We start from the raw sequence: 10,697 nt of genomic DNA, 5'->3' as shown, positions 1-10,697 counted from the left end.
AACGCAAGCGGTTCATGTTTCAGACAGACGCCACACACACGCACACACGCACACACACACATACATACACACACACACGGCTCCTGGCGGAACTGCACTTTGCTCATTTATTTATTTATTTATTTCATTTCTTTCTTTCAGATGTCACGCGTGGGCGGTGGGAGGACTCACGCGAGCTCGGTAGGTGATTGTGACGTGGCGCTTCATCCAAAATATTAATAATATAGCCTAGTCTGAATATTATACATTCAGGAATGTAATCAATTTGGTATTTTTGAATGAAAATAAAAAATAAAATAAAACTGTAAACAGTTGAAGACTCATTGTGAAAAGTGTAACTTGTTAAATAATTTTAATAGAACAGTAATTGCTATTAAAAAAGAGATCGGATGTGTACGAGAAGAACACTGAAAAAAATGATACTTAATTTTTTTTAAGGTAAGTGGTTGCAAACTATTTATTTTAGCTACATTTAAATAAACAAATTCAGTTGAAAGTTAGTCAACTAAATTTATTTAAATGTAGCTAAAATAAATTGATTGCAACCACTTACCTTAAAATGTTTTAGTAAATTGAATTAATCTATTTTTCAGTGAATAATATAAAATTAAGTCAAATAAGTAAATATTATTAACAGAAATTAAAAGTAATTTTAAAGTAAATTTAACATCTCTCTTCTCAATTACACAAAATATTATACTTTATTTTGAATAGGTGGTTGTAACATTTTTGACATTTCTGTCTGTATCTTGGAGTTCTTTTACATCAGTGCGTTCAAAATGGGATTCAAACTAGTTACAAGTGTCTGCTATTAGGTTGTCTTTGCAGCACAAACAGAAAATGCATGCATGGTTTGGTTTCAACCAAGAGGAATGAAATTCACCCCATAGTCCGATTACTTGTAACATAAACTTGCATGAAAAATATCTGCACAGACACACAATAAACATAATTTAACTTTGATGAGTTTAACTACAAAGCAGGGACTGCTCAAAATTAGTTTGTCTTCTCTAAAATCTGCTGTGTTTGCCTCAGCGCATGTGGAATAAGGACTAAACTGAGAATGTGTGAAGTGAATTTGATGATTTGTAACTTGTTCCTTATTTGAGAAATTGGAGGTGTTACCCGTGTTACAACCATCCCTGGTCTCCCCCTGTTTTGTAATAATATCATCTGTAACCAAATATGAAACAACGCTTTCTAGTGGAAGCTACAACAAGAAGTTCTAATTTACAGCAAACAGTTCCGTTATTATTTCTATCGCAGAAATGCATAATGCATAAAACTATATAGGGCTGAGCAACTTCGGTCCTGGAGGGCCGGTGTCCTGCAGAGTTTAGCTCCAACCCTAATCAAACACACCTGCCTGTTACTTTCTAGTGATCTTGAAGACATTGATGAGCTTCTTCAGGTGTGTTTGATTAGGGCTGGAGCTAAACTCTAATAATAAATAATAACAACAACAACAACTACAATAATAAAAATCTTCAGTTAGTTTTAAACCCAGGTGAGATAAACGGTGTAAGCAGTGTTCGAGAAAACTTGTGTGAACATAATTTTTGGCCAGGCTGTCATGCAATTAAATTATGAACACATGCAAAAATGAGAGAACCAGTGAAATATTAATAACTGATTATGTTGTAGTCCAAGTACTTTTCCTGTGATTTTTTTTAAAATGCATTTTTTCAATGCATATAAAAGCTTTTCCCCGACATATTTAATATATTTCAAAATATTCTATATTTTGATAGGACATTAAAACAAATATATCCTCCAGACATTACTTTTGGCCACTATTGTGTATGTGTGTGTATGTATATATATATATATATATATATATTTCACAATGACCATATACTGTAGGAGATCTTGAGATGCAAATGAGATCTTGTGCACTTGAAAGGCAAATTTATTTTGGTAAAACAGCCAAAAAAGAGGATGCAACTGAGCTATGAGTACAGCTGCGAACGGATTGCTAAGAGAAAACTGAAAAAAATAAAAAACTAAGAGGAAGCTTGTTTATTTATTTATTTTTAAATGAAAAGTTGCAATGGAATGTTCATGCATATAAATTGAGTCACTATTTAAAAGTTCACTTAGTTTTTAAAGTTCACCATTTAAAATTTAAATGTTAGATATTTTACTACTTCCTTAGAATTCTTCTTTAGTTAAGCCGGACACACACTGCACAGTTTGATTGGATTTGCCATTCATTGGATTGCTGCTCTTCTCACACTGCTCGACTGTCTGGGGCACCATCTGGTTGCTGTTGTGAGCACACTACACGACAGGAGGTCACTCAAGAGGCAGACGTTCTTTTGAGAGAATGGATTTATTCCTGCCAAAAACAGTAGCCCGCGAAAAGCTTGCAATCCAAGTTGTCTGTGCATTGAAAAATAAAAATAAAGAAGAATATGAAGTAAAGAATGCTTGCTCGCTTGCCAATGTTCTGTTGCAGGTCTATTATGACTCCTCTCCCTGAATTTTCCCTTGCCCTGTATTGTGTTCTCTCTTTGGCTGTAGGTCATTGGCGATGTCATCTCCACTCAAAACACATTTCACACTGCAGGACTCTGGCCCTGTCCCAAATCGCAAACCCTTGCAGTCTTTGAGTCCACACTTTCATGACGTAATGCTGGTTTGATAGTTGGGAAAAAGTCTGCTGTGGAGCGGCCGTTTACATGACCAAACATCACAAAATTAAAAATGAGTCCAAATGTTTCCAACATGATATGTCTAAATGGCAGGAAAAATTTACATAACATGGTCAGTTAATTAAATAAAGGTAAGCTTTTTCTAATACCCTACTTACTACAATAAACAATAAATCAGTAGAAGTTAGTATATCTCCTATACTTTGTTTCATGACATGGAATTTTTTCTCTGTACTTCCTTATCTCCTTTGTGTTGTGTCTTCTGGCCTCTCTGGTGTTTGTCCTGGTGTGGCTGATTCTGATGTTGTTTCTCTTTCTTGTACCTGTAAATGTACAGCTGAGGAGGATCTCTCTTGCTCTGCAGCTAAACTCTCTTGTGTCCATTCGTGAGTGCTTTGCGTTGATGCTCCAGGGCTTACTTGTGTTTGTGTAGCTCCTGCTGATAAGGATTCTTGGGAGTCTTGTTCAGTTGTATTTTTTTCCATCGCTGTTGCAGTTGACTTAATTCCCTTATTTCACCTGGGAAAACACACAATATCGAAAGATATCGAGAGAATTGCCATTTAACTTGTTAAACACAAAATAATTTAATTTCACATATTCTGTATTTATAGAAAATTACAATATTTATCATGAATTACATGCATACATGCACTTCTGGGTCTGGGTAAGGGATGTCCCTGTGATTCCCTTTCCTGCTGTTGCTGCAGTTGATGGCTTTGATTCTGCTCCTGTCGCAGTTGATTAAAACGTTCAGTTGCTTCACCTTGGAAAACACAAGATATCAAGAGATATGGAGAGAATTGTCATTTAACTTGTCAAATTCAAATCATTTAATAAGAATTTAAATCTCAATGGCTCTTCTAATCATAGAAAAATCATTCAAATTTCATTTGTGTGATCATCAACGTGTTTTTAGAATCCTTCATAACTTATTACTGCAATATTGCTGGATCTCATGCAGTAAAATCACATGCATAAACATCATAAACATAAACGTAAGACATCATATGAACTAAATTCTGGTTGAAATAATTGAGTCTGGCCACTTGCCAAAGTGAAAGTGTTGAAAACACAAGGATCGAGAGCCCAACAAATGCTGAAAAAACGGTGGCTTCAAATGAATCCATTGTTTTCTATAAAACGTCAACATCTAAACCTCTGATAATTATTAATGATATCATGACAGAACAGATAAAACAGCAAACTCTAGATGTGATAGAAACATGGAAGTAGCTACATTTCTCAAGCCTTATTATGAGATATCCTTCTGTTTAATGTGGGAATATAGGTCAATTTTACATGAAATAGTGGCATTGAAGATTAAACATCAGGTGAAAATCACATGTGAACTTAAGTATGACTAGAAAATATGGGTGTTATGCAGTGTATTAAATTTGTGCATTCATACTCTGGATACAAATATTACTTGTATGATCAAATTGTTTGTCTTGTATCACAAATATTAATAAAGAAATAAATTCAGTTACTTTCCACCTGCTGAAAACAGCAAAGCGTTTCTAGAGTTTTGTATACTCCGTTTGAAATGATCAGGAGATCAGACAACACTAATTTCTTACCTTCTTTCACTTCCTGTAGTCACTTTTGAGAATCTGCACAATAATTATTGAATCGTAAAGGCTGGATTATGTCAAGGATAACAAAATCCAAGCTGAAAATTTGATGTAAAATGTATTTAGGGCAACAGGAGAGTAAAGTTCAGGGGCAGGCAGTTAAACTTTGGATAAGAAAGAACAAAAACGAACAAAAGAAAGATTGTACAAACTGGACATGTGCTGGAAGCTTTACATATTGAATATAATTAATTAAACATAATTCTTAAGCTTTTATTTATATGTATATTTAAATGATTCTAAATTAAAAGGTTAACACTAATTCCACCTTCTTTCGACTGAAAAAAAGCAGAAAAGAGCGATTTGCTCTTTTAGTGGACAGTGTCCTCCCCTTATAATGTCTCTATTGTTTCTTATGGGTTTTGAAATAGCGGTTTGATTTACAAGTAAACTAAGAGTCAGTCATGTTTTGTTCTGCATGAATTAGGCTACACACTGTTCACATGAATTTTGAAGCGGCTATGTTAAAAGAAATCTTCAGATCAAAAAATCTATTTTTTCCACAAGAGAAAGAAACTCATACAGGTTTGGAACAACATCTTTTTTATTTTGGAGTGAAAACTGCTATCTATCTATCTATCTATCTATCTATCTATCTATCTATCTATCTATCTATCTATCTATCTATCTATCTATCTATCTATCTATCTATCTATCTATCTATCTGTCTGTCTGTCTGTCTGTCTGTCTGTCTGTCTGTCTATCTATCTATCTATCTATCATCTGACTATCTATCTATCTATCTATCTATCTATCTATCTATCTATCTATCTATCTATCTATCTATCTATCTATCTGTCTGTCTGTCTGTCTGTCTGTCTGTCTGTCTGTCTGTCTGTCTATCTATCTATCTATCTATCTATCTATCTATCTATCTGTCTGTCTGTCTGTCTGTCTGTCTGTCTGTCTGTCTGTCTGTCTATCTATCTATCTATCTATCTATCTATCTATCATCTGACTATCTATCTATCTATCTATCTATCTATCTATCTATCTATCTATCTATCTATCTATCTATCTATCTATCTATCTACTTTAATGGCAACGAAAAGGACGTATTCATAAAGTGAAATTACTGAACCTATAGAAGGAAAATTTCAGACGGCACTTGGAGGATTTCATGTTGAAATCTTCATTTATATTTACACCATATTAGATATATGTACATTTACACTTACATTTAATCATTTAGCAGACAATAGACGCAATCAAACCTACAAAAGAGCAAAAATCTTTATCCATTTTTAATCACCCTCAAATCAGAAAGCATAACTAATCAAAAATGACACTTCCTGGCATAGCGGAAATAACTTACAGCAACCCTTTATATTCTTGATCACAAATATGAGAAGATGACTTCAACATAACACATCTAAAATATATGTGAGCAAAAAAGGTTAATTATTCATACTAAGCTAAGATCTACTGTATTCTATTCACGTTTCATCTCAATAAACCAGTAGTAATTAGTAGTATATTTACTACTAATATATTACTAGTATATTATTACAAAATATGGCATCTTCTCCCTGTATTTTCTTGTGCCCTTTGCACTCTGTTTTCTGGCCTCTCTGGGGTTTGTGTGGCATCTCTTGCTGTGACTGATTGTGATGTTCTTCCTCTTTGTTGTGAATCTATCGTTGGGAAGGATCTCTCTTGTTCTGTGGAAATACTTTCAGGTCTCATTTCTTCAGTCATTTCAATGGTTGCTCCAGGGCTGTGTTGTGTTTGTGTAGCTCTTTCTGTTAAAAGTCTTTGCACAATCTGTGATGATAACTCCTGCTCGTTGGCAGTATTCTGTTCTCTAGCAAGTGCTGTGCTTTGACTGCCATGCTCTTCTTTCACTGCAATATTGACACACGCATAACGCTGAACTAAATAAATCACAAAAATAAACGCAGCTGCAATGGTAAGTCTCTCTCTCTCTCTCTCTATCACACACACACACACACACACACACACACAAGTATCCAAAAAGTATTTAAATGTCTTACGGTGAGGGGGAATTCCTTCCATACTACTTGTACTTCTATGTGTAGGACCTACAATTGAAAAGGAGGTAAACAAAGCCGATCAGAGGAAATCTCTAATCCGTCCCACGTATTTTTAAATTCTAAACCTGTGTATTTGTAATTTTACATTTATAATAATCTGTGGGAAGCTAGAAGAACTCATCTATTTGTGCTTCTGACAGTCCCTCAGATTAACAGACAAACGTTTTATATTTTATCTTGTAACTCTTACACTGTCTTTAGATGCATTTACTGTAAACTTATCTATGATAAGATTTAAAATATTAAAAAATATTAGATAATATCTATCATTCTTAGAAAAAAAGGTACAAAAGCGGTCACTGGGACGGTACACATTCAAAAGGTACTATTTATTTAAGGTACTAACATGCACTCCTTAGGTATAAAGGTTTTCCTTTTGAAAGGGTATTACCCCAGCGATGGCTTTTATACCTTTTTTCCTGAGAGCGTATCTTTTGACACTTAAAGACATTGTATGACATAAACTTTTCCCCACCAGAAATATGGGGTCGTCTACATGCTCTCCCATGTTCCATTTCAGGTCTTTCCTGTGTGCTATGACCTTGCACTGCAGGAAATCAAAATAGTTTGTGAAAATCATGTCATTTAGTGCCAGTCCCTCACAAACAAACAAACAAAAAATAAATCTTAATCTTTCAATTAAAGGCAAAAAAATTGAAATACAGTCACACTGTAGTATTATCTGCAGCCTGCAGGGTTGTGTAAAATCAGAATGGAATAAATTGAAATGTATGATTTTAAACCTGGCCACAGCCTACTGCAATGCAATCAAGAGGAATTTACTGAATTGCATTTAAGAATGCATTTAAGAATTGCATTTAAACTTTCTCAAAACATGCTTTTATAATTATAGTTTTATGAATTTCTATTAATTTCATTAATCTCCATCCTGTCTACCTTAATACTAATTCAGGAAATAAATAGAAATTTAAAAAGCATTCTAAATGATGCACAACCATTATCAATTACACACACACACACACACAAGTATCTAACAGCATTTAAAGTGATGTCTTACAGAATGGGGGAATTCCTTCCATACTATTTGTACGTTTAGATGACGGACCTAAAATTAAAATAACATGAACAAAATTAATCAAAGAAGAAACAAATTACAATGGAGAACATGGTCATGCAATTAGTTTTTATGTAAAACTTCTGTTTACCTTTTTAATTTTCATAGTAATCTAGAGATCATCTGTGAGCCTGGAGCACAAAACCAGTCTTAAGTCGCTGGGGTATATTTGTAGCAATAGCCAAAAATACACCGTATTGGTAACGATATTACACTTAATATTTTTGAATAGTTTTTAAGGCTTGGTTTTTTTAATGGAATCTACCTGAATAAATCACCTAAATTAATTAATCTTTGACAATTAATTTACTAACTAATTTGTGAAATGTGCTCATTTATTTTAAGTTGATTCTCAAAAGTCTGTGATTTTGAGTGAGGCCTGTTTGTATTTGACTTATTTTGTACGTTTAAAAGACTGTATACAGCCAAACAGCTCAAGTAGGAAAATACTTGAATGCTGCACTGGCACTAGCAAAGCTACTGCTCATTAAACAAGGCTTAATGCCTTATAGGAGTAATATCCATAACCATAAGCACTACTCTTCTGCACAATGGTAACGATTGCACTGCGCAATGGAAACTTCAATGTAACTCTTTCAAATGTCAAACATAACTGAACATTAAACATTAATAGATGTTTCTCTTCACTCAAAAACACTAATTAATTTCTAAATTTACTCTCCATATCCAGCCATATGCAAAGCATGCTGGGAACTAACCACATCTGATCTCCTTTGACACAGCACTGGTTTCAGGTGAGAGATGAGCAGGTAAGATGACATCTCCAGGGTCAGCAAAAACAGTTCTAGCAGGAACCACGAGACAAAAGTCTACGGCTGGAGAGAGAAATACATTTATAGCTTAAATAATAGTACTTTAACACAGTAGAGTGTTATTTTTTATTTACTTGTTAAACTAGTTGGAACTTGGTGTCAAAAGTCATTGAAATATATTAACATATTTCAAACATGAAACATGCTCAATACTTACAGCTAATATGGAGAAAAATATTTTCCTTTATTGTCTGACATTCATGAATGACCTCACAAACATAGTGCCCTCCTTGTGATCTTCGGACGTCTCTGAGAGTCAAAGACACATTTCCATTGTACAGATCATGCAATGGGAGACTCACTCGACCCTCATAGCTCTTTATCATCTGTCCATTTTTATAATGACAGACCAGATCCTCCTTATTCCACCACTTGATTTCCATTGAAACAGCACTGACAGCTGGCTTAAGATGACATGATAGAACAGCATCTTCTCCAGGGTCAAAAAATACAACGTCAGATGGGCAAACAAGGGACAACTCTGAGGAAGAGAAAAGAGACTGCAAATAAGCATTTGTCATTCGTGTTAAACCAAGCATAAAGAGTAAAAGCACAAGTTTTGGACTTGCCTTGCATAGATTCTGACACTTCTTCAGCCTCAGCCATTTTTGATAGTTCTGGATTTCAGAGTCTCCAATGAAAAAAAAAACACCTTAAACCTAGAAAACAAATTGTTTTCATGAACATGTCTTCACAATTTACACACAGTTTAAATTAATAAATGTTGATGTTAACCTATAACAAACTGTACAGATAGATGAGCAGTAAATCAGTTCAAATTAAACCTCTTTAATTCAAATAAACACTTCAGCATAGTTGAAGTAGGTAAAAATTTAAATCAGACAATATAAAAAAAATTATGTTATGGTATAAAGGGGGGAAAAAATCAATGTGTTTAAATGTAATCATCGTCTTTCTAAACTGTACTCTAAAATATATAGTATGGCACCATGAAAGTGTAATTCTGGATATGGATACATTGTTTGAAGTACAAGACTGTTAATGTTTATTTTTAAGGGTGCTTGAGTATATTCTGCTACAAACTGTCACGGTGCACACATGAGGATGAACGAGGAACACAGGGCTGAGGATAAACTCAAAATAACAGTCTTTAATAAATCCAAACAAGGCCGGGCAAGACAAGGCAAGGCACACCGGGGAGTAACGAGTAGACCAGACCAAATCAAACTGACTAGACAGGACTATATATACACAGGACAATCATAGATAACGAGACAAACACAGCTGGACAAGAATTAACTAATAATCACACTAGACAAGGACAGGAAACATGAGGTGGGAACACATGACACACACGACAGAAGACTGACACAAACATACTGAATTGAACTGAACCAAAGTTATAACATTAAAAATTAATATAAGTAATATAATTTGAACTATTGAAGGTTTAATAAAACATCATTACACAAATTTTATTAAACAGTCCCAGTCAAAACACCCCTTTTTAATTTTATTAGGAAAGTACCTCACATATTTTATACAAATACACAACCATGTTATCAAGGCAGAACAGATAAGACAGCAACCTCTAGATAAGTTACAAACACGGAAGTGGCTAAATTTCTCATATGTTAAAATGAGAATAGCTGTTCATTTTCCATGAAAAAGTGACATTAAAGATAAAAAGGAAGTAATCACATGCATGTGAGCTTAGCTATGACTGAAAAGTATGAGGGTTATACAGTGTATTTGTGTAAATTCATACTGTGGACAAATCTTATTTGTTGAATAAAATTGTATTGTGTATCACAAATATTCATAAACAAATTCAGTTACTTTCCACCTGTTGAAAACAGCAAAGCGTTCCTAGATTTTTGTATACTCCGTTTGAAATGATCAGGAGAAACAACACTGATTTCTTACCTTCTTTCACTTACTGTAGTCACTTTTGAGAATCTGTGCAAGATATGAATCATCAAGGCTGGATTACGTCAATGAAAAAATCAAAACTGAATATTCAATGTAAAATGTGTTTACTGTACATAAGTGTAACTGATAAGCGTGTAAGATGAATCTCTGGCAGGTGGCAATAAGTGGAGGACAGAAGGGCAGCAGGAGAGTAAAGTTCAGGGATGGGTAGTTAAACTTTTATAATGAAAGAACAAAAGAAAGATTGTACAAGCTGGATGTGTGCACACGAACGTGTGACATCTGCAGCAAACAGCCAATCACATAAAACATGGAGAGTGTCAGATTGCTTCACTTCTCACAAGAGAGTTCACACAATTCACTTCTATGCTTAAGAGAATGTAAATTCTCTGGTGCACTAAAAGCATGAGAAGTCAAGTTAATCAAACAAATAATTTATATTATACATTAAAATAAAACATAGGCCTAAGCTATTTTAAAAGCTTTCCATATTGTATGTATTTAAATGATTCTAAATTAAAATGTTAAAATTAATTCCACCTTCTCGAGACTGA

The sequence above is a fragment of the Barbus barbus genome, assembly GCF_936440315.1.
Source record: "Barbus barbus genome assembly, chromosome: 46".
In the NCBI taxonomy this organism is placed as follows: Eukaryota; Metazoa; Chordata; class Actinopteri; order Cypriniformes; family Cyprinidae; genus Barbus; species Barbus barbus.
This window is presented reverse-complemented; position numbering follows the sequence as displayed.